The 22004-nt window shown below is 41.5% G+C and overlaps 1 protein-coding gene across 2 annotated transcripts in view; it reads left to right on the top strand.

Annotated features, from left to right (window-relative positions):
* The window catches only part of LOC117399934 (F-box/LRR-repeat protein 7), a 101500-nt gene that overhangs the window by 61147 nt on the left and 18349 nt on the right, over positions 1-22004 (top strand). Inside the window, exon 1 of one of the 2 annotated variants that reach the window (XM_059023071.1) lies at positions 2812-2858. The exons of the other annotated variant lie outside the window; for it this stretch is intronic. The gene's annotated coding sequence lies outside the window, so the exon portion shown is untranslated. Of the gene's footprint in view, positions 1-2811; positions 2859-22004 lie in introns of those variants that run through there. 2 annotated transcript variants of the gene reach the window in all.

Here is a 22004-nt window from a genome sequence, read left to right as displayed (position 1 = left end):
TATTTTAAATCAATCGTGCTACACAGACCCATTTATATCCTGTGCACCAATACCTATACACCAACATTAACACACCACATGCAACCTATAACACAAAAATACACACAGGGGCGGGTCACTTGGCCACAAGTACATAGAAAAAAAAGAACAAACCACAATATATTTGTATAGCATGTCACACATACAACTGCCACAACAAGACCATTTAAATAACAGTATACACATAATAATACAAAAACAGCAATTTTAAAGTTACATTAAAACACACTAAGAGTGCGGTCCCAGCTTCCCTGACAAACATTTGCAGAGCTTTCCATAATTTCGGAGCACTACAAGAAAAAGTCCTACCTCCTGTGTTGCTTTTGTTGACCCTCGGAATAACCTTGCAGTCTCAGAGTGCAGTTTGGAAGATATAGGGTCAGTAACTCCGGCAAATAACTAGGTGCTAATCCAGTTCCAGTCAGGGCCTTGTAAGGTAACAGTAAAATCTTAAAATAATTTCTATTCTGTTATCAGAATTGGGTCCATTGTCTTAATGTTTGGTATACAGCTGTATGCTTTAATCAGTGTTGTCAGATAAAAAAAAATAACACTTTCACTGCCGTATTGTTTTAAACTCTGGCCATATTAATAATATAGACCACATAGTGTCTTTATGGCTGGTACACAGTTGTATTCACTGTAGGGCTCTAAACAACTTTTTACAGTAAATAAATAATATATTGATCACCTGTCAAATGAAACTACTGTACTGTTGTTCTTGGTATAAGGGGTTCAGTAGAGCTCTGTTCTTGCCTGAGAAACAGGAAAGTACATTTTAATTATTGCAAGGTGCACTTTTGGAAGCTCTGCAAAGATTAAAGCCAAACTTGGAACGACCACAGTCTGTGATCCAAAAAAAAGAAAAATGTTGGATAATAGTCCTGCATGAGAGAACTTTCAAAGCACAAATGGAGACCCAGTGTGTCTTTTGTGGAATAAATGCTCTCGTTCAAAAAAAAAAAGCTCTATTTAGCATGATATACAAACCAAATAATAGACTCAGGACTTCACTAAAGCTTGGCAGTGTTTAAAACATGCTGAAAGAAGTTGCCCTCTCCTGTAGCTCTCAACTCTGCCAGGTCCTATTGTGAAGCCATCATGCTAAGTAGAGTGTGTTACAAAATCAGCTGTGTAAGTCTGGCCCAAACAAACAAATGTTTAATTGTGAAAAGAACAAAAACAACTTTCCTGAACATTGATGTAACTCTTTAATGCTACCTTCTAGAACAGCATTTTTTTTTTCAAAGCCACTTTAAAACGATGCAAATAACATTTCAACACCTATATCACACCCCTTATAACTCTCTGGGAAAGTGAAGTTTATAAATTAAACACCACTAACATGCTGGGTTTCTGGAAGCTTACAGTATATTGCTGGCAGTATCCATTGATTCTGACTCTGGCAATTATACTGAATCTGAAGAAAACCAGCAGTGGAGGTACAGTATATTAGTGTAGCTAAATATAGTAGAGCAGAGTAAGATCATATAAAATCACAAACAACATAAGAACACAATTTCGGAGGAGGCAATTTGGCCCATCTATGCTCATATGGTTTCTAGTAGTCGATTGATCTCCAAGCCTAGTCAAATTGGGTCTGAAAGGATCCCAGTGATTCAGCATCAACAACATGACTAGGTAGCCCATTCTAAACCCTCTGTATAAAGAAGTGTCTCCTAAGTCTGTCCTAAGTCTCCATATCATTTCCTTACTTTATCTTTTTCTTCTGCCATCTTGTCCAGGACTTCCTTGTAAAATAAATATTTTTCTCAATGGGATAAATAAAGGCTAATAAATTAAACAATGACATGGAAATGCAGTATAGGGTGTTTGATACGATTATTATGTTAAAGAGCAAGTGGGTACGGGTATGAAATACCAGTGTTACCTGCCCCCCTGCAGCACTAGTGTGCTGTGATTATAGAGAAGACGTGTTTGAGTGCTCTTTAGATGCTGCAAAGGTGCTTTTAGCTTCTGCGTTTCAAATCTTCAGGATTTGGACTGCAACAGAAAGTGATGTATTAATCTAAACAACAAGCAGAATACATAGTTAAGATAACTCTTACCCATACCATAGTATCAACCTTTATAGTAGCAATCATTATAGGTATGCTATAACACACATTTTAGAAGGTCTTACACCTAACAAATGACAGCTTTTCACTTTTTTTACTGAACGTTTAAGATGAAACTATCAAACTAATAATTGTATTATTTTCACAGATTGAACTGGTTGTCACCTGTAGAAAAGGCTATCATCTGTCATGCCTCACTAATGTATGTGTGTAGGCATAACCGTTGTCCAGTTTACTTCAGGCTATCTGATGTCTCTGCAGCACACTGCAGTAAGATTAGATCTGCAGATCAAGGTAATACAGTACTTTAACCATGTGGAAACCAGAACTTGAAACAATTCAAGTTCTCAGATTTGTGGACATTTACAAAAAGGCTGAACATTTGTAAAAATGAACACTGAAAAATAGAAGCCCTAAATATATCTGAGGTGCAAATCTAGGTACCTGAACCTAGACCACTATATGTAAGTAAAAACTTTTTTATTTCCATAAAATCACAACTGGCCAGAATACATTGGTGCAAACTATTAAACTATACCGGTAGTACAGTGTCTGCTGTACAACAAGAAATCCTCACTGCCAGAATACATGTGGGAATGTGGCTTGAGCCTTAATTAAGTGATTGATGATTAATTAGGTTCCAGACATGCTATATAAAGGAGAGAACATACATTGTTTGAGAGGTCGTGTAAGTAGTTGTGCTAGTGAAGACGTTGCCCAGCCGAGCCCAGCCTGGCCCATGTAAGTGTTGACTGTATAGTCCTTATTGTGGTGTTTTGTGTTGAAATTCTTTATTTTGGCCCTTGTGCCCTGCTTGTTTGTTCCAGTTTTATTTGTATTGTGTCCTTTCTGATGCTATCCTTCAGTTTTTTATGTTTTATATTTTTAGAAATACTCAAAGAAACTTAAATTCAGTGACTAACATTTTGTTTAGTCTTTCTCAGCGTCAAGAGAAATGTAATGTGTAACAACAGCACTAAATATTGTACTGTAATAATGTAGATTACTCACCATTGAAGACATTGAGAAAGACTTCTTGTCGAAACATTTGTCATTGAATTTATTAAGTTTCTTTTAGTATTCATAAATCCAGCACTATTGAGTATTTGAAAGTTATGGATATGTTTTATAGTTGTTTGTGATTCCATAATATAATTTGATAAGGAGTAGCTGGGTTAATATAATACATATTTATAATCAATAACATTCTGGCACATTAAATAATGAAATTAGATGCTGTGTTTTTGAACTTGGATCAGGTTTTTATTTTCATGATTTGTAATGACAGGAAGCTTCCTTCTTTGTTCGTCGTCCTGATTAAAGACTCTTGTGTACGCCCAGCAGTTTTGACAAAAGGAGTCATTTCTTTGATTTAAATATGGAGCTTGAGTTACAGAGGGGTGCGTTGGGGTCAGGCCTCCATGCTATCATTAAGAAGGCATTCCCAGTAAAGAACTGGGGCTGCTTTTGAACTAATAATTGTACCATTCACGTATAATTAGCCCGGTTGACTTTGGTAAAAGTGAACTATTACGTCATTGCATGAGAAGTGTTTTCAATGCCAGCACTGCTGGAATAAAGTCAGAAAACACGATGCTAATGTACTGACATTCCCTCTTAAACCTCATGACTGGAGAGCATGGTCCTGAATTATACCATACCTTCAAAGGATACAACAAAACTGCTACAGTATACATTTTAAACACTAACCTCAAACTGTTTGTAATTTACACACGTATACACACAGACATGCTGGAGATGATATAAGTCTACAAAGGTTCTGCATGTATAATGGTACTGTACATGTTAAGCGATAGTGCCCATCTATGAAGGCTTTACCATGTGTTAGTTGACCACGGCTGGTTATTGCAAACAGCCAAAGGCAAGGGTGCTACCAAAAGTCAAGGTGAACTACCACATGGTAGAGCCTTAATAGATTGGGCACTATTACTATTAGACAACGATTTTTCTCATTATTTTATTTAAATAAAAACACTAAACCCTAAATTTACATTGAACTTGTAATGATTTGTCGGGTGCCCTTCTGCTGAGAAGTTTTAGGAAAATAGTCCTGAAAATGTTCATAAAGGATCACATATATTGTGAGAGCTGTTTTTATTTTATCTGAATAGTGCCCGATATCTGAATGAAGCAATATTACTGAATTGTCCATGTCTCGTTGTTGTTATAGTTGTTGTTGAAAGATGCTAAGCTCTGGTTGAGATGACAGGCTGTGATTGGCTGATTCGGCAGTTGCGGGTACAGGACTGGTTGCTTTCATCGGTGCAAAGTATTGATTGGCTCGTTTTGGTTGATTAATGAAATTAATTTGGACCAATTGTGTCTTTGTTTGGTATTTGCTGGGCTTTCATTACAGCAAATCAAAATGAAAAATCCTGTACTTGCGCGGATTGATGATTCACAGTTGATGCAGTGACGTTCCAGCGGGCATCTACTGTCTATCAGAAGCCTACTAGAGCTGGAAGCTGATTGGCTGATGATACTGAATTGTTTTATGATTCTGGATAAATATCTTGGATATATCAAATTTGTATGCATTCCACATTTACACTTGAACAGAACTGTATGGAAAGTTCCAGAAGGGGTTCCAGAAGAAAGTTATTTCCATGAAGGGGTTAACAGTCCTGTGTTTGTTTGGCCTTTAAATTCCAAGCAGTGATTCATCCTCTCTGTGAGAGGTCTCCACACATTTCAAAACTGGATCAAATTATGCTTTTCGCCTTTAAAATATTGCAGTCTTGGAGTACCCTTTCACATCATATAAAACTATTAGCTCCTTTCAAGCTTTTCAGGAAGCTACAAAACATTATTGACGTGGCACTGTGTGGTTGTCAAGGTGTCTGGTTGCTATAACCCTGCTGCTGGTGTCGACAGGATGCCTCTGTAATGAGATGATGCAGCTCAGTGGGCTGTCTTAACATTTTCAAAGAAATAAATCATTCAAATCGTAACAAAAATAAAATTAAAATAAAATTGACAAGCTATTGATCATCCTCTGTGTGGTAGTTAAATTGATAGTATTTGAGTTAGCCGTACTGTACAAACTCATTAGTACATACAAATAGTGACTGATATTACTGCCTGAATTTGTCAGCTGCTGTACTGACGCAACCAAGTGTGCCATTTTTCCAATTTTCTCTTTTTTATCATGAATTCTGTTTCTACATTGGTCAGGGGTCACCAGTGACTAAAACAAGGTAGTGTGGAACCCTTAGCCAGGAAGATTAATGGTGTCTGGATGACAAGGGGTTATTTGACCCTAGCTGTGCCATGGTTTCTGACCCAGGGTCGTGAAGTTAGCATCGTAACCCAGGGATATAAATCTCCAGCTCAGAGTAAGGGCAGAACTTGTGTAAACACTGATCTGTCAAACCCAGGGGATAAATTATTAGGGAGTCCTGCCTGCTTGTTAGTGTTGTTAATTTACATGGCCCAGGACTGATACGCGAATATACTGTATGTTGAGATTTGTGAAATATAAAGTTTCTGTGGGGTATCCCATTTAGATCTCCAGAAGAGTGGAACATTCCCATTTGTACTGCACACAAAGCAACAACTAGATACTCAAAAGCCGTGCTGATCCATGATTCGTCACAACAATTTAACTGGAAAATATGAATGACACTGTAAAATAATGTGGGTGTGGGTAATTTGTTTTTTCATTATTTATTTTCTTTGTTTTTTCTTAGCTTTTTTATTCTGTGGTTTCACCATTCTCCTTTTGGGGGTAAAGTATCCTGCAACCGCTTGGTTTAACTTAACCCCCTACTCCTGGCTGAGAAGAGCAGCGATTGTCAGGATCTTCCTTTTTAAAAAGATGCTTTGCTGAGGCACGGCAACCAGCCACTCAAAACACCAATGGGAGCACGTCCTGGAGCGCATCCCATACTTCCTTCCAGTTATTTATACAAAAACAATAACAAAATAACACAAACCAAAACAAACTCTGTGGCGGACCATAATGCCTGCCACAGACCCCTTTTCTCTATTCCACTGTTTAACAACCCTCTATGAATAAAAAAGCAAACAAAACAATTGTCAGGGCTGCACTAGAGCAGACTGTCTTGTTGGGGTGTGTAATAGGGGAGATATGTGCTGACTATCTGGTGTGTCCATGGTTCTGCAGGAAGTGGGCAGCAGTCTCGCAGGATTCGCCTGTCTGTCATGGCGATGACACGGAGAGGTGGGGAAGAGGGTGTGTTGGCTTTCCCTCTCTCTGAGTGGCTGAGAGGCAGGCCTTGGGGGATTGCTCGACCCATAAGAACAGCGCTTGGTTGTGCATTCGGGTGGCCGGAGAGAGGATACCCAGTGACGCTGGCGGAAGACGTCAGTGTAAAGAAAGAGCAGGCAAGCACGGCTGAGTGAGACAGCCTGCCTTGAAAGAAACAAAAGAATAAAATAAATAATTACATACCCGAGGAGACGTGTGTAGTTATACGGGGAACTCTGGCCACCCCAGTGTATAGAAAATAGTGGAGTGTAGGTCGGAGGCCCGTATTGACCTGCTTAGCGGCAGTGGGGGCACTGCGTAAGCAGCACCTTTATTTTGTAGTTTTATTACTGTGTTTTATTTTCCCTTCTTCTTTCGCCTTTTGTTTTCATTATTATTTTTGAGCACTTGTATGTGCACTGGACTGTATACCAGTATTGGTAACCCCGTGGTTCTGTTTACTGTTGCCAGTATTCAGGCCATGGACAACAGCGCCCTCTGCGGGTAAAAAATAAATCAGTGCGCCTTAGCGGCGTTACAAATAAAGTTCTGTCTCCTCTGTGTCAGTGAATTGCCCACCACCCTTCCACAGGATGTATTATGGTGTAGTGGATACATAGCTGCCTAGTAAGTATTTCAGTGTTTTGCTTTTGTTTGCTTGTGCTTTTACAATGCTGTGTATTTGTATACATTTATAATAAAATTCAACCACAGCCAAAGGGATTTCCTGCTTTGCCAGGGAAAGATTGTGGAACTGGCTTTTTATTGAAAGCTTAAAATTGGGAAACATGAGAAAGTACAGCTGTTCTGGGAGGGAGGGGGTCTATTCAAGGGCATGGATGATGTCCAATCCAGACAAATGTTTGACAGTTTTTGACAGGGACGCTTCTGAAAACTCTTACACGCAGTGACGTCATAGTTTACCTAGACTCCTGTTAGTTTTGTGATGATCACATATAATGAAACATTTTGTTTATTTATTTTTTTTTAATATGGGGTGGTTTGTGTTTAAAGACAGATGTTTTGAATATATAAATATATTACTCAACTAGTATGCTATTTAACTAATAGCCTTTGCTGGTATTGCATGTGACTAAAAGCTCCAGATGAATTAACCCCTTTTTATCCAAAAGAGACAACTAGAGTTATGTGGTATAACACCAACTATATAAATATAAATTTGTTAATCAAGGCATGGCCAAACTAGCTGGAAGTGGATGTGGTCACGCTGAAAAAAGATTGGCCCCCATCCATATACAAATATGTATCCTGTGCACCCCTAGTAATGACATTATCTTTTGTTTTGTTGATCCCATTACTGAGGGCAATACAGTCCTACATGCCACCATACTAAGAATGCTGAGTCTGCATGCAGAGTCTTGAAGCAGTCTATTAGAAAGGCAGTGTACAGTGTACTACCATAACAGATTAGTCAAAGATCGCGCTACAGCATTGCTAGCTGTAGTATGAATTGTAGTGTGGGATGATTCAGTTGTTTGGCCCAGGCTATCGCCTTCTGGTCCAGCAGGAGCCACTCCCTCCATTGACGTGTTACCTCCAATGGCGGTCATAAGTATACTAAAGCGATGTGATGATGGACCACCAACCCCCAAAAAGGGAAATACAGTTGCTAAAGAGGCGGAGGAGAAAGACTTGCAGAACATTTAGTGAAAAGTAGGCTTGGGGAGCATATAGGTTTAGCGTAGCGGGCTGAGCCTCACCTCTAGATTTACAGCAAACATCCAATCAAATCCAGCTGGAGCGCAGTCTTTGGTGATGCCTGTGTCTTCATAATTTCTTTAACCTGCATCATAATAATTTCTTCATATAGCAGGTCTTCGCTGGGGATTTTGAAAGGAGCATCACATTGGCTCTAATGCTTCCACGTGTTAGGGAGGCAAAACCGGCAGGGACTGTATCTCTTCATCGTGCTTCAGTGGACCCTACTAAGGTCTGCTGTAGTGCAATGAAGAGCCTGGTGAGCTCAAGAGGACGCCCACAGGGCTGGACTTTTTTCCTGAGGTCGGGAGCTCGCTGACATCCACTCTCACGTTCCTGGGTGTAAAGAGGCAATTGACTTGATTGTGGCATCGAAGGACGTCCATTAACCTTCAGTTCTGAGCTCTGTGGGGAATTGGGACAGTGAGTAAACAGGATTTACTTTTGAAATTGGGGATAAAATGGTGGTAACATAATAATAAACAAACAGTGACAGGTCCTTACATTGTTGTATATCACTCATGTTTAGAGTAGAGTCAGTCCTATAACTCCATATGTGGCATATGGCATTTATTTTATTTTATGATATTTTATGATATACAGGCAAAAATTGGTACCAAATTAAACAAGCAGCTCTTTTATATGAAACTGTTTTGAACAGTACATTCTTCCCCATGCTATTACCATGATTTCCCTATGCATTAGTATACTTTGCTGTGCTTTTTTCTTAAATGTGCCCTCGCATTACATTTACCTTCTATGTGGTATCTCCTGCTGTCTGTTTTCTTGCTTCTTCTGCTGTTTAAACCAAATCGAACATGTTTTAATGGAATCTGTAAGATGAGCAGGTTCTGTCAAAGCAAAGGAACCAAAACACATCCTAGCATTGTCGGTGTGACAAGCTTAGGTTCTAAATATAGATACATAGATTTTTTTTGTACTTTGATGGTTGGAAGCATATTTGCTCAACATTTTTTGTTTCACATGGGGAATACATATAGCCTGTTGTATAGCAAAAATGGTATCTATACCACAGATATACTGACATGGTGCTTAAGACCTACACTTTTCCTTATAAGGTAGCCTCCCTTTAAAAATTGTAGCAAACTATCAGAAAGACCAAGACTAATATGAAAACAGAATTTAATAGAGCACCTATTTAACCACTGTATTATACTATTACTGTACCTTGCCATTTTAACAGTATTATAAAGTAGGCAAAGGTTGCAATCTGTCATGAATGTTGATTGGACTTCATGAATTAAGTGTACTCATAATGTAACGTGGCACTGACCTAGTGGCTGTTGCTTTTGTTTTGAAAACATAATTTTTACAAGTGTATTCAATTTAGAATGGGGTGAACACAGAGTTGCTCTATCAAAGTGACAAGTCATTCAGTCCTTGTCTTTTATTCTGTAAGCTAAATTAACAATATCCCTGAATGGCACACACATCACATCATTCTGTTAACAACTTGGTTTAACTGTATTAATCTAATTGGAAAACAAGGTCGGTGTTTTGCAGATGGTAACAATGAGTTAACCACTAGCAACCAGTGGTTTTCGACAAACTGGGCACGTAACCAGAACACTTTTCATCTTGATAGATAAATCTTTTGGGGTTGGTGTTTGCAATGTACTGTAGCTCCTGGCCAGTCTTACATCATTCCAAAAGCTTTCCACAGCAGCTCTTTTCTATTTTGTATGTGGTTTAAGCTTTTAAGGAGGCCAAACCTGTTTGACATTGAGTACTGCTTTTCAGAGCTATGTAATCAGCAAGGAATATGTGACCTAGATATGTCCATAGAAGATGTAGCCTTGAGAAAATACCTTTTGAAGTGCTTCCAAATAATGTCTGGTCCTTGGACCTGATTGGGGCTTCTCTGTTTTACAGCAATGGGTTAGTTTGCTACCTTTGCTGCCTATATTAGGCTCTGAATGCACACTTTAAATTGAGCTGGTTTGGTATTCCAGAACTCTCTTTGATAATAGAGTAGATGGACCGCTTTGGCAGTAAAATAGGTAATCACACTACCAGATTACTTAGCATTACTAAACTAAGTATACAGTGCCGAGAAAAAGTTTGTAAACCCCAATGATAATTATGGAAATTCCATAGTTTTACCATGATAGCCTTCTTGAATCAAAATCAGTCTTTTCTTAAATATTCACTAGGGTTTATATTAACCAATTCCATGTCTTTTGAAACTAAATGATGTATGAATTAGACAAACAATGAGTAATTAATAAAGTAAGTGAACCCCTGGTTTTATCAGCTCAATTAAGGGGATAATCAGGTGTTTAAATAATTAGGTAGATCTTCAGGGGTGAGTTTGGGAGGCCCCACCCTATATAAAGATCAGAAACTTTGTGAGTTTGGTCTTCACCATACAGGTGTGTGGAAACACGTCATGCCATGATCAAAATAAATCTCTGAGGACCTCAGAAAACTAGTTGATGCTCATCAGTCTAGAAAGGGTTACAAAACAATTTCTAAGGATTTGGGGCTCCACCAATCCACTGTCAGACAGATAGTCTACAAATTGAATCAAGATCACAGTCACTCTACCGAGGAGTGGTCGTCCTACCAAAATCTCTCCAAGAACAAACCGGAAAATCATCAAGGAAGTCACAAAGAACCCCAGAGTCTGCAGGCCACTTTCGCCTTGGCTAATGTGAGTGTTCATGACTCAACTATCAGAAAAAAACTGAACAAGAATGGTGTTCATGGAAGGATAGCCAGGAGGAAACAACTGCTTTCTAAAAAGAACATTGCTGCCCGTCGCCAAAGTTCGCCAAAGAGCACATAGATGATCCACAAGACTTCTGGAACAATGTTCTCTGGACAGACGAGTCAAAGGTAGAACTTTTTGGCCTCAATGAGAAACATTATGTTTGGCGAAAACCAAACACTGCGTTTGAACAGAAAAACCTCATCCCAACTGTCAATTATGGTGGTGGGAGTGTGATGGTTTGGGGCTGCTTTGCTGCCTCAGGACCTGGACGGCTTGCCATCAATGACACAACCATGAATTCTGCATTGTATCAGAAGATTCTAGAGGAGAATGTCAGGCCATCCGTCTGTGAGCTGAAGCTGAACCGAAAGTGGGTCATACAGCAAGACAATGATCCTAAACATACAAGCAGATCTACAAAAGAATGGCTGCAGAAGAAGAAATTCCGCATTTTAGAATGGCCTAGTCAAAGTCCGGACCTAAACCCCATCGAAATGTTGTGGCAGGACCTGAAGCGAGCTGTCCATGCAAGGAAGCCCTCAAATGTCACCGAGTTGAAGCAGTTCTGTAAGGAGGAATGGGCCAAAATTCCTCAAAACCGATGTGAGAGACTGACCAACAGTTACAGGAAACGCCTAGTTGAAGTCATTACTGCTCAAGGGGGTGCCACCAGTTACTTAATCTAAAGGTTAACATACTTTTTCACACATGGATATTGAATGTTGAATCATTTGTGGATCAATAAATGTTTTTATTTTAGGTTTTAAATATGTGAATATGTGAAATATGTGATAATCCTAAGGGGTTCACAAACTTATATAATTCTCTGCTGGACCAATTACTGAATGGCAATCCAGTTGGTTATCTTGGCTATTAAAAAAACAAAATCCACAATTTGTTTTTTAAAACAGTTTTAACATTTACAAAGATTTTAACTGTGTTGTCAACATAGTGGTTTGAAACTGAAAGTGTATACTAAAGCCACTAGCTAACTGTCAGACCCTCTGTAAGCACAGTGTTAACATCCCAGTTGGTATTTTTCTGGGAAACGTCACACATTAAATGAGTCTGGTGATTTGAACCTAGCCACGTCACATTAGTCCACATCAGAAAAAGTCCACATCATGAAACCGCCTGTGTCAGTTTGTGAGTGTTGGGGGTCAGGGTTGAGGTGTGCTCACAGAGGTGTGAGGGAGACACACACATTGAGCCTACTGGCACCTTGGCTCATTGTTGACAGTGCCATTCACCCTCAGGAACACAAAATTCATAAAAAAAGATAAATGGTCAGTAAATACTTCAGAGAGGAGCTAATGAATTGTTATGTCAATTACATTTGGGGATACTGTACTGCACATGCTTATAAAAGCAACAGTTTTAATGGTCTGTGAATAAAGTCTCATTTAAAATGAAAGGACAGACCTGCCCTGTTGTTTTTATTTGTGTTTGCTTTGCTGTAAATTGTTTGCATAACCAAGCAAAGGCTGTATTACAGAAGATGGGGAACTAAAACATTGAAGGTGAAGCCATTTTGTTTTTCAAAAAAACTGCTGACCCTGAATAGCTCACCTGGTAAAAGCACAGCTGCGTGGTGAGCAGAGTGAGTCATACAGCGCAGGTTCACGTCCTGGCTGTGCGGAGCAGGGTGAGTCATACAGTACAGGTTCACGTCCTGGCTGTGCGGAGCAGGGTGAGTCATACAGTACAGGTTCACGTCCTGGCTGTGCGGAGCAGGGTGAGTCATACAGTGCAGGTTCACGTCCTGGCTGTGCGGAGCAGGGTGAGTCATACAGTGCAGGTTCACGTCCTGGCTGTGCGGAGCAGGGTGAGTCATACAGCGCAGGTTCACGTCCTGGCTGTGCGGAGCAGGGTGAGTCATACAGCGCAGGTTCACGTCCTGGCTGTGCGGAGCAGGGTGAGTCATACAGTGCAGGTTCACGTCCTGGCTGTGCGGAGCAGGGTGAGTCATACAGCGCAGGTTCACGTCCTGGCTGTGCGGAGCAGGGTGAGTCATACAGCGCAGGTTCATGTCCTGGCTGTGCGGAGCAGGGCGAGTTATCCAGGTGAATATGCAATCGTTTTCAAAAGATAACTCTTTGAAAAGGAAATGAAGCACACTTTACATTATAGAGATAGGAGAAAAGTCACCACCGGAACTCTTTGGAGTCCCATGATGCACCGCATCGGCAGGGATGGAAAAAAGGGGGAGTTGACTATCTTGTGTATACAGAAGATCTTTGCTGAGACTGAGACTGTCCATCTGTTGGGCGACTTTGTGCCACATTCCCGCTTTGAAAATTCCACCTACACATTTCACCAACATGCAGCCACTCCTTCCCTTCTATCAGCAATGCAAGGTGCGGGACGCATGCGCTGTTAAATACGCATCGATTGTTCCCTCAATCAACAGCCTGTCCTGTGACCTCTGTGACATATTTTTGACAGTGATTTCATGCTCTATCTAATGTGTAATTTTGTGAGTTGTACTCGTAACTTTTTGGGACACATTAGAGTATGGACAGCAGGTATGCGAGCGATTGTCCAAAAGTTAAAGCATGAGTTTCAATCATGGAAAAAAATCAATCACATGATGTACTTGAAAAACGTTGCTCATACAGTATTATTATTTTATATTTGTTCTTTCATTTATTTTTACATACAGTACTTTGTATAATTAGGACAGAAAACGAACAGGAGACTGGTTATCATAGTGCATGCATTTCAATTACAAGTCTGGGAAGAAACAATACATGAATTAGATAAAAACTAAAGCGTTAACGTCTTTGCTAAACCGTGGTAAATACCTGTAGTTCAATACCAACCAAGATAGCTATTGCAAGAAACAGAGATCATACAGTATATAGGCTACTGTATATCAGCATGATTTTAAAAATGGTAAATTCCTGTAGTGCACAACCATGTAAGACATATAAAGAGAAAGAGATATAGTATATTGAACTAAAGTGATTTATCACGATTTAAAATCATGTAGATATACACATAAGAACAAGAACATAAGAAAGTTTACAAACAAGAGGAGGCCATTCAGCCTATCTTGCTCGTTTGGTTGTTAGCAGCTTATTGATCCCAGAATGTCATCAAGCAGCTTCTTGAAGGATCCCAGGGTATCAGCTTCAACAACATTACTGGGGAGTTGGTTCCAGACCCTCACAATTCTCTGTGTAAAAAAGTGCCTCCTATTTTCTGTTCTGAATGCCCCTTTATCTAATCTCCATTTGTGACCCCTGGTCCTTGTTTCTTTTTTCAGGTCAAATATATACTGTATGATCTCTCTTCCTCACAATTGTCACGTTTACGAAGAATATGGCATTTATGTTAATGTATTGTGTGCAAACAACATGAGAGTTTTTTTTGTAATTTAAAAACCACAACCCTTAAAACGTGTTTTTTTTTATTTATTTATTTTTTTTTAACTGGCAGTGGTATGCCTACATTTTGCCACGTCTAAACTGTAGTAAAGTTACAGCTATACTTATATTAAAGTGTAAAAATACTAATGTTATGGATGCAGCATGTCATTAGATTATATTATTGAAACATTTTAATTCTGATTAAAGATTGACAACATTTTGACGTGTAAAATAATTTAATATATAAATAAATCTCCGCGATCACACATAAACTACATCTGATTGACAACGATGTTATAGAAACATAAAAAGACAGGGGTTTAAAACAATTTACCATATAAAGAGTCATCGATCACACATTTTGAAGTTTATATGAAAAGACAGTGGCACAAACACACACTAACATACACAGTCTAGTAAATAAAACGGCCAGATAAAAATAAAAAGCCGTGCAGTGAACCTCCCCTTTAATCAAACTGTAGCCCCGCCTTACTTTTGTCTACTTTTGCCTTACTGCGCTTGCACGATCAACTTATTTCCCAGTCAACTTATTTCCTACGACACCGGTAGCCATCTTTTTTTTTTTTTTTTTTTTTTTTAACAATTATTTATTTATTTTCCAATTTTCTCCCAATTTTGGAATGTCCAATTATTATTTAACCTGGTTCACCACAGCAACCCCTGAACTAACTCGGGAGAGACGAAGACGAGCACTCGCGTCCTCCAAAACAAGTGCCGTCGGAGGACCACGCAGTTCTGAATTGAGTACAGGCTGGCCTGCAGGCGCCCGGCCAGCCACAGGGGTCGCTGGTGCGCAGTGAGCCAAGGAGACCCCAGCCAACCAAAGTCTGATTAGAGTGGTATTAAACTGGCTTATTACAGGCCTTTCACGTTGGGCTGTGCCTCCAAGTCCCTCTTGAAGGGTTACTGCTTTACTGCTGTTGTTTTAAGACTGGATTTATTCAGAGGTCTCAATAAATCAATGGAGTTGGGAGACAAAACTTGGATCGTCTGCCTTCCAGCCCTAAACTGCCCGGAAGGATCTTGTCACTGGAGATGCAGAGAGATAGCAGTTTGTGATACCAAATATATATATATATATATATATATATATATATATATATATATATAAACAGTTTGGTGAGGTTCCTTCTTTATCAGTGTCTGTAGTAGTTTGTTACTATCCAAATTCTGGTCTAATTTTTTACAGTAGGTGTCTGAGCACAATACATGGTGCTGATAAAACAATTCCAGTAAATCTTATCTACATTTTTTTAATGGTTAACTTCCAGAGCTCGCATGGAAGAACTAAATCAACACTGAAACGCAACATCACAGGAAAAGCAGAGATTGGTACTCAAAGGCGGACCATTGTGCCAAGCTTTTGGGAGTTTGAGTCCTGTTGGTGAAAATTACCCCCAATTTTCTCCCAATTTGGAATGCCCAATTATTATTATTATTATTATTATTATTATTATTATTATTATTATTATTATTTATTTCTCCTTCACCACGGCAATTCCCCACATAGCTCAGGGACCCGAGGCTCAGTGGGTGTCCTCCAATCCCACGGGCCAATTGCGATCTTTTTACACCCAGGAACAAGAGCGGATGTCCACAGGCTATCGGCCTCTGGAGGACAAAGACCAGCAAATCTCTGCCCCCAAGCTCACTCAGCACCTGGCCTACAGACGTCGCCGCAGAGCGGTGAAGGGAAACAGTCTAAGCCGGATCCCACCTCCCCAACCCCGGGAGTGCCAAAGCCAATGCGGTGCCCCCACAGAATCCCCAGCGAAGACCGGCTGCATCGCACAACCAGGATTCGAACTTGCGATCTCTGGTTGTATGGCTCACCCTGCATGCCCCACGGCAGTGCTTTTATGAGATGAGCCATTCGGGGACCTTTTGGGGTTTTTTTAAGTTTTACTTTTCTGGAAAATCATATACTCGAGAAGAGTCATTGTCATAATTCCTAAGATGAACTTGATTTTGAGGGGTGATCATGGCAGTCAACTAACATAAGAGGTGTAGAAGCATCTCTGAGTAGATATGTTGGCCTGTGTTTTGACAGAGTTCAGTTTCAAGTAACTGGGACAATAAGTCACACTTTTGTGTTTCTGAATTTGAGTGTGACAGGGTGGCTGGGCGGTGACGTCAGGACAGATGCAGGAAGTAAAAATACTGATACCAGGCACTGCAGTTTCAAAATAATATTAAGACGCGGTGGCGCCGTTTATTTAAATAATACAAAAATATAAATAAAAGGTTTAAACACAAAAATACTGTGCTCACAGAGCAAAATAAAAGTTCAAACAAAACAAATCTCGAACACAAAATACTACGAAAACAACACAGGTCAGGCTGGGCAACTGCTGTCACTGTTCCTGTATTTAATTTTAGTTTTGTTTTTCTCTCACTCCTCTCGCTCACTCTCTCCGATCTAACACCCACCGCGAGGGTAGAGAGCTGCAGGCTTTTATGCAGGTGACCATCTCCCGATTAGCAACAAAATTAATCACTTAATTAATTCGGGAGTTGGCCACCTTCTGCACAAGTTTATTAATTATTCCTGGCAGAGGACGAGCACCAATCTCGCCTCTGCCAGAACACGTTTTAAAATAAACAAAACCGCACGGCTACGCCGTCATATATAAATACAATAATAAAACCGCACGGCTACGCCGTCATCTATAAATACAATAATAAATACCAAAACAATAACAAAACCCACAACGTTTCGCCGCCATATTTATACAATAAATAAATCATAAACAAATACAAAATAACACAGGGGCAGAGGGGGAGACCCCGTTCTAAAAATAAACAAACCCTGTACAGGGCTGCTCGCCCTGTTACATTGAGACAGATAACACTGAACACTTGCTCAATTGTATGTGTTAGTACTGTACAGTACTTCCCCCCTTTTTTACGTAAGGCTTGTTTCCTTGTCTGTAAGAAGCAGACCCGATTCTGACTGTGCGGAGCAAGTGTCCCTGAGTCCGCAGGACTGTTTATTGCTTGAGTCTGCGTGTTTTCGATGTGTGGGCTAAATTTACATTCTGCCCCATTGTTTCACCCCTCATGTTTATAACAGCACAAAGAGACAGGCTGTGAACATTTCTGTGGAGGAAGCCAAAGCGCCAGTCATTGTTACAGAGAACATAATTGTGTGAACAGCCCTAATGTGTATTGAGATAAATGGGGTGTTTGGTTTATACCAGGAACATCTGATCTTTGGAAGCATCAGAAAACTACTTACCAGATGCAGTGTTCCCTTGGAGAAAGGTACTGTATCACAACGGCATTAGTATTAGCAAAAACATCCGGATTAACTGTCAATATACTGTAGATTGCTCACCATTGAAGATATTGAGAGACTTCTAGTCGAAATGTTTGTCATTGAAGGTGTTACATTTATTTTAGTATTTCTGGATTCAACAGTGTTGAGTGTTTTATGGATGACAGATTACTTGCGACCTGCCTTGGTACTGATTGGCGGCTTTTCCTCTCAGGCTGCAATTCAAAGATGTACTAAGTTCTAGAGTGAAATCAGTTCTAGAGTGAAATCAGTTTCATTTCTGGGGGGAGCGTCTGAGACTCTGTGAGGTGATTTATTCTGAGGTCTCAATAAATCAATGGAGTTGGGAGACAAAACTTGGATTGTCTGTCTTCCAGCCCTAAACTGCACCAAGATAGCACCCCTCCCTCTTTACTATCCAATGAGCAGCAATCTCCAATTTATATTGAGCCAAGCTGCTGAACTGAAGATTCCTTAAAGCTCCCACATGCAGAACAATGCAATACTTTTGAGAGCATTCTAGATCCACGTTTGGAATGGCGACAAATATGGTTTGTATTGCTTTGATAACTAATTCGGAGAACCCTAACTTGACAGATTTATTTTCACAATTACTGTGCCTGAGGCAGACCCAAGTGTCTCTTGGTTTTCTGAGCTCTTTTCTCTGAACTGGACAGTTTTCTGTGCTAGGTCGTTTAATTAGGCTTTGGTTGCCAACCTGAAGCATATGGCATTACATTGCTGGGACAGGGGGATCACTGTCTGTTGAGTCAGGGAGTCTTCTGCCAGTTTGCTGCATGGGATGTGTACATTGCATGTGTTTGAGGTCCTGGCTTTAACTCATTTCAGTGTGCAAACGTTATATTACCTTTGCTGCTGCATCAGTGTTTGCCACTCCTCCTATTGTGTCGTCTGCAAATTTAACAAGTTTGCTTACTATACCAGAATCTAAGTCATTAATGTAGATTATGAATAGCAGAGGACCTAATACTGATTTACATGTACAGTGCCTTGCGAAAGTATTCGGCCCCCTTGAACTTTGCGACCTTTTGCCACATTTCAGGCTTCAAACATAAAGATATGAAACTGTAATTTTTTGTGAAGAATCAACAACAAGTGGGACACAATCATGAAGTGGAACGAAATTTATTGGATATTTCAAACTTTTTTAACAAATAAAAAACTGAAAAATTGGGCGTGCAAAATTATTCAGCCCCTTTACTTTCAGTGCAGCAAACTCTCTCCAGAAGTTCAGTGAGGATCTCTGAATGATCCAATGTTGACCTAAATGACTAATGATGATAAATAGAATCCACCTGTGTGTAATCAAGTCTCCGTATAAATGCACCTGCACTGTGATAGTCTCAGAGGTCCGTTTAAAGCGCAGAGAGCATCATGAAGAACAAGGAACACACCAGGCAGGTCCGAGATACTGTTGTGGAGAAGTTTAAAGCCGGATTTGGATACAAAAAGATTTCCCAAGCTTTAAACATCCCAAGGAGCACTGTGCAAGCGATAATATTGAAATGGAAGGAGTATCAGACCACTGCAAATCTACCAAGACCTGGCCTTCCCTCTAAACTTTCAGCTCATACAAGGAGAAGACTGATCAGAGATGCAGCCAAGAGGCCCATGATCACTCTGGATGAACTGCAGAGATCTACAGCTGAGGTGGGAGACTCTGTCCATAGGACAACAATCAGTCGTATACTGCACAAATCTGGCCTTTATGGAAGAGTGGCAAGAAGAAAGCCATTTCTTAGATAGCCATAAAAAGTGTCGTTTACAGTTTGCCACAAGCCACCTGGGAGACACACCAAACATGTGGAAGAAGGTGCTCTGGTCAGATGAAACCAAAATCGAACTTTTTGGCAACAATGCAAAACGTTATGTTTGGCGTAAAAGCAACACAGCTCATCACCCTGAACACACCATCCCCACTGTCAAACATGGTGGTGGCAGCATCATGGTTTGGGCCTGCTTTTCTTCAGCAGGGACAGGGAAGATGGTTAAAATTGATGGGAAGATGGATGGAGCCAAATACAGGACCATTCTGGAAGAAAACCTGATGGAGTGCAAAAGACCTGAGACTGGGACGGAGATTTGTCTTCCAACAAGACAATGATCCAAAACATAAAGCAAAATCTACAATGGAATGGTTCACAAATAAACATATCCAGGTGTTAGAATGGCCAAGTCAAAGTCCAGACCTGAATCCAATCGAGAATCTGTGGAAAGAACTGAAAACTGCTGTTCACAAATGCTCCCCATCCAACCTCACTGAGCTCGAGCTGTTTTGCAAGGAGGAATGGGCAAAAATTTCAGTCTCTCGATGTGCAAAACTGATAGAGACATACCCCAAGCGACTTACAGCTGTAATCGCAGCAAAAGGTGGCGCTACAAAGTATTAACTTAAGGGGGCTGAATAATTTTGCACGCCCAATTTTTCAGTTTTTTATTTGTTAAAAAAGTTTGAAATATCCAATAAATTTCGTTCCACTTCATGATTGTGTCCCACTTGTTGTTGATTCTTCACAAAAAATTACAGTTTCATATCTTTATGTTTGAAGCCTGAAATGTGGCAAAAGGTCGCAAAGTTCAAGGGGGCCGAATACTTTCGCAAGGCACTGTATGTCTACAAATATTTTGTGCCCAGTCCTGCTTATGCTTTTGGAGATGTGATGGGTGCCATCCACGACAGACATGTGAGACTATCTTTTAGCATGCACAGTGCAGAGGGCTAAAACATTGGTAGTGGGCATTGCTGTACAAAAGAAATAGGCATAACAGCCGCAATGTCCTGAATGAAATGGGAGAGTGTCACAAAGACGGCCAGAGTGGGTGGCGTCAGACCAGAAAAGGAATACACAGAGATGGTGGTTGTGATGATGAGCCGAGTGCAATGGCTGCACTCAGCGTTTATTAACAAATAAAAAGGTTTTAAACGGTACACAAAACAGGACACGGCACTTGACGCCAAAATAAACAGACATACAAAACGGACTAACACTAAACAAACGGTGCACGGACAGACAAACAAACACGGTGAGAACAAACACTTATATTTATGATCTTTACTTCTAATTACTCCTTTCTCTCTCACCCGTTCTCCTCTTCCGAACACCCAACCCCCGACTGAGTGCTACGTGTCTCTATATACACTGTTGTGCTGGGATTCAATTACTAAATTAATTATTCACTTGAATCCCAGCACGTGAATTAATTCTGTGCAACCCCGTGCTCACATATTACATTTAACCAGCACGTGAAGTGATTTGTGCTCTCCTCGTGCCTAAATACAAATCTACACTTTTTAAACACACGTGAAACACAGACCCGTTTATATCCCGTGTACCAATCTATACACCAACATTTACACACGCAACATACAACACATAACACACAATTGCACACAGGGGCGGGGCACATTGCCACATATACCCCCCCTTGTGCGCAGCACACATGGCCTCAACGGCCACCTCCCCCCTTAAAAACCCAGCAGTCCAGGACAAAGTCTCGGGCTGGGAAGGGAGGCTTCAGTGGGCCCATGGCTGGCCATGCTGTCAGCACCCCTGCCGGTAGTGGCACGGCTGACAGCCTGTTGGTCCCGTCCTGCAGCGAAAAAGCTGCGGGGGCAGGTGGTCCCCCGACTTCCCCCTTCTTCGTAGCCGGCAGCTCCCTCCTGTGGGGCTCCGGCCACAAGAACTCCTGCAGCGAAACTGCTGCTGGGGAAAGTGGTCTCCAGACCTCCTCCCCCTTCTTCGTGGCCGGCAGCTCCCCTTTCTGGGGCTCCGGCCACCGTACTCCCTGTGGAGGTACGGGCAGCAGAGGCAGCTCCTGCTCCTCTGCTCCGGGCGGTGGTGGAGGCAGAGGCAGCTCCAGCTCCTCTGCTCCTGGCGGTGGTGGAGGCAGAGGCAGCTCCAGCTCCTCTGCTCCTGGCGGTGGTGGAGGCAGAGGCAGCTCCAGCTCCTCTGCTCCTTGCGGTGGTGGTGGCGGAGGCAGAGGCAGCTCCTGCTCCTCTGCTCCTTGCGGTGGTGGTGGCGGAGGCAGAGGCAGCTCCTGCTCCTCTGCTCCTTGCGGTGGTGGTGGCGGAGGCAGAGGCAGCTCCTGCTCCTCTGCTCCTGGAGGTGGTGGAGGCAGAGGCAGCTCCTGCTCCTCTGCTCCTTGCGGTGGTGGTGGCGGAGGCAGAGGCAGCTCCTGCTCCTCTGCTCCTTGCGGTGGTGGTGGCGGAGGCAGAGGCAGCTCCTGCTCCTCTGCTCCTGGAGGTGGTGGAGGCAGAGGCAGCTCCTGCTCCTCTGCTCCTGGAGGTGGTGGAGGTAGAGGCAGCTCCAGCTCCTCTGCTCCTGGCGGTGCTGGCTCCCTCTGCTGTGGCGGCTGGGCATGTGCACGCCGTGCTGCCTTCAGCAGCATAGCGAGAGGCTGCTGGGGGACACCAGCATCCTGCCCTTCTCCCCCCAAAAAATTTTCAGGGGGTTGAGCCTGTAACTCCTCCCCTTCTGGCTCTTGGGGCTGAACCAGCAGGCATTTTCCCTCT

Source organism: Acipenser ruthenus, chromosome 4 (assembly GCF_902713425.1).
Source record: "Acipenser ruthenus chromosome 4, fAciRut3.2 maternal haplotype, whole genome shotgun sequence".
Classification (NCBI taxonomy): domain Eukaryota; kingdom Metazoa; phylum Chordata; class Actinopteri; order Acipenseriformes; family Acipenseridae; genus Acipenser; species Acipenser ruthenus.
This window is presented reverse-complemented; position numbering and strand designations above follow the sequence as displayed.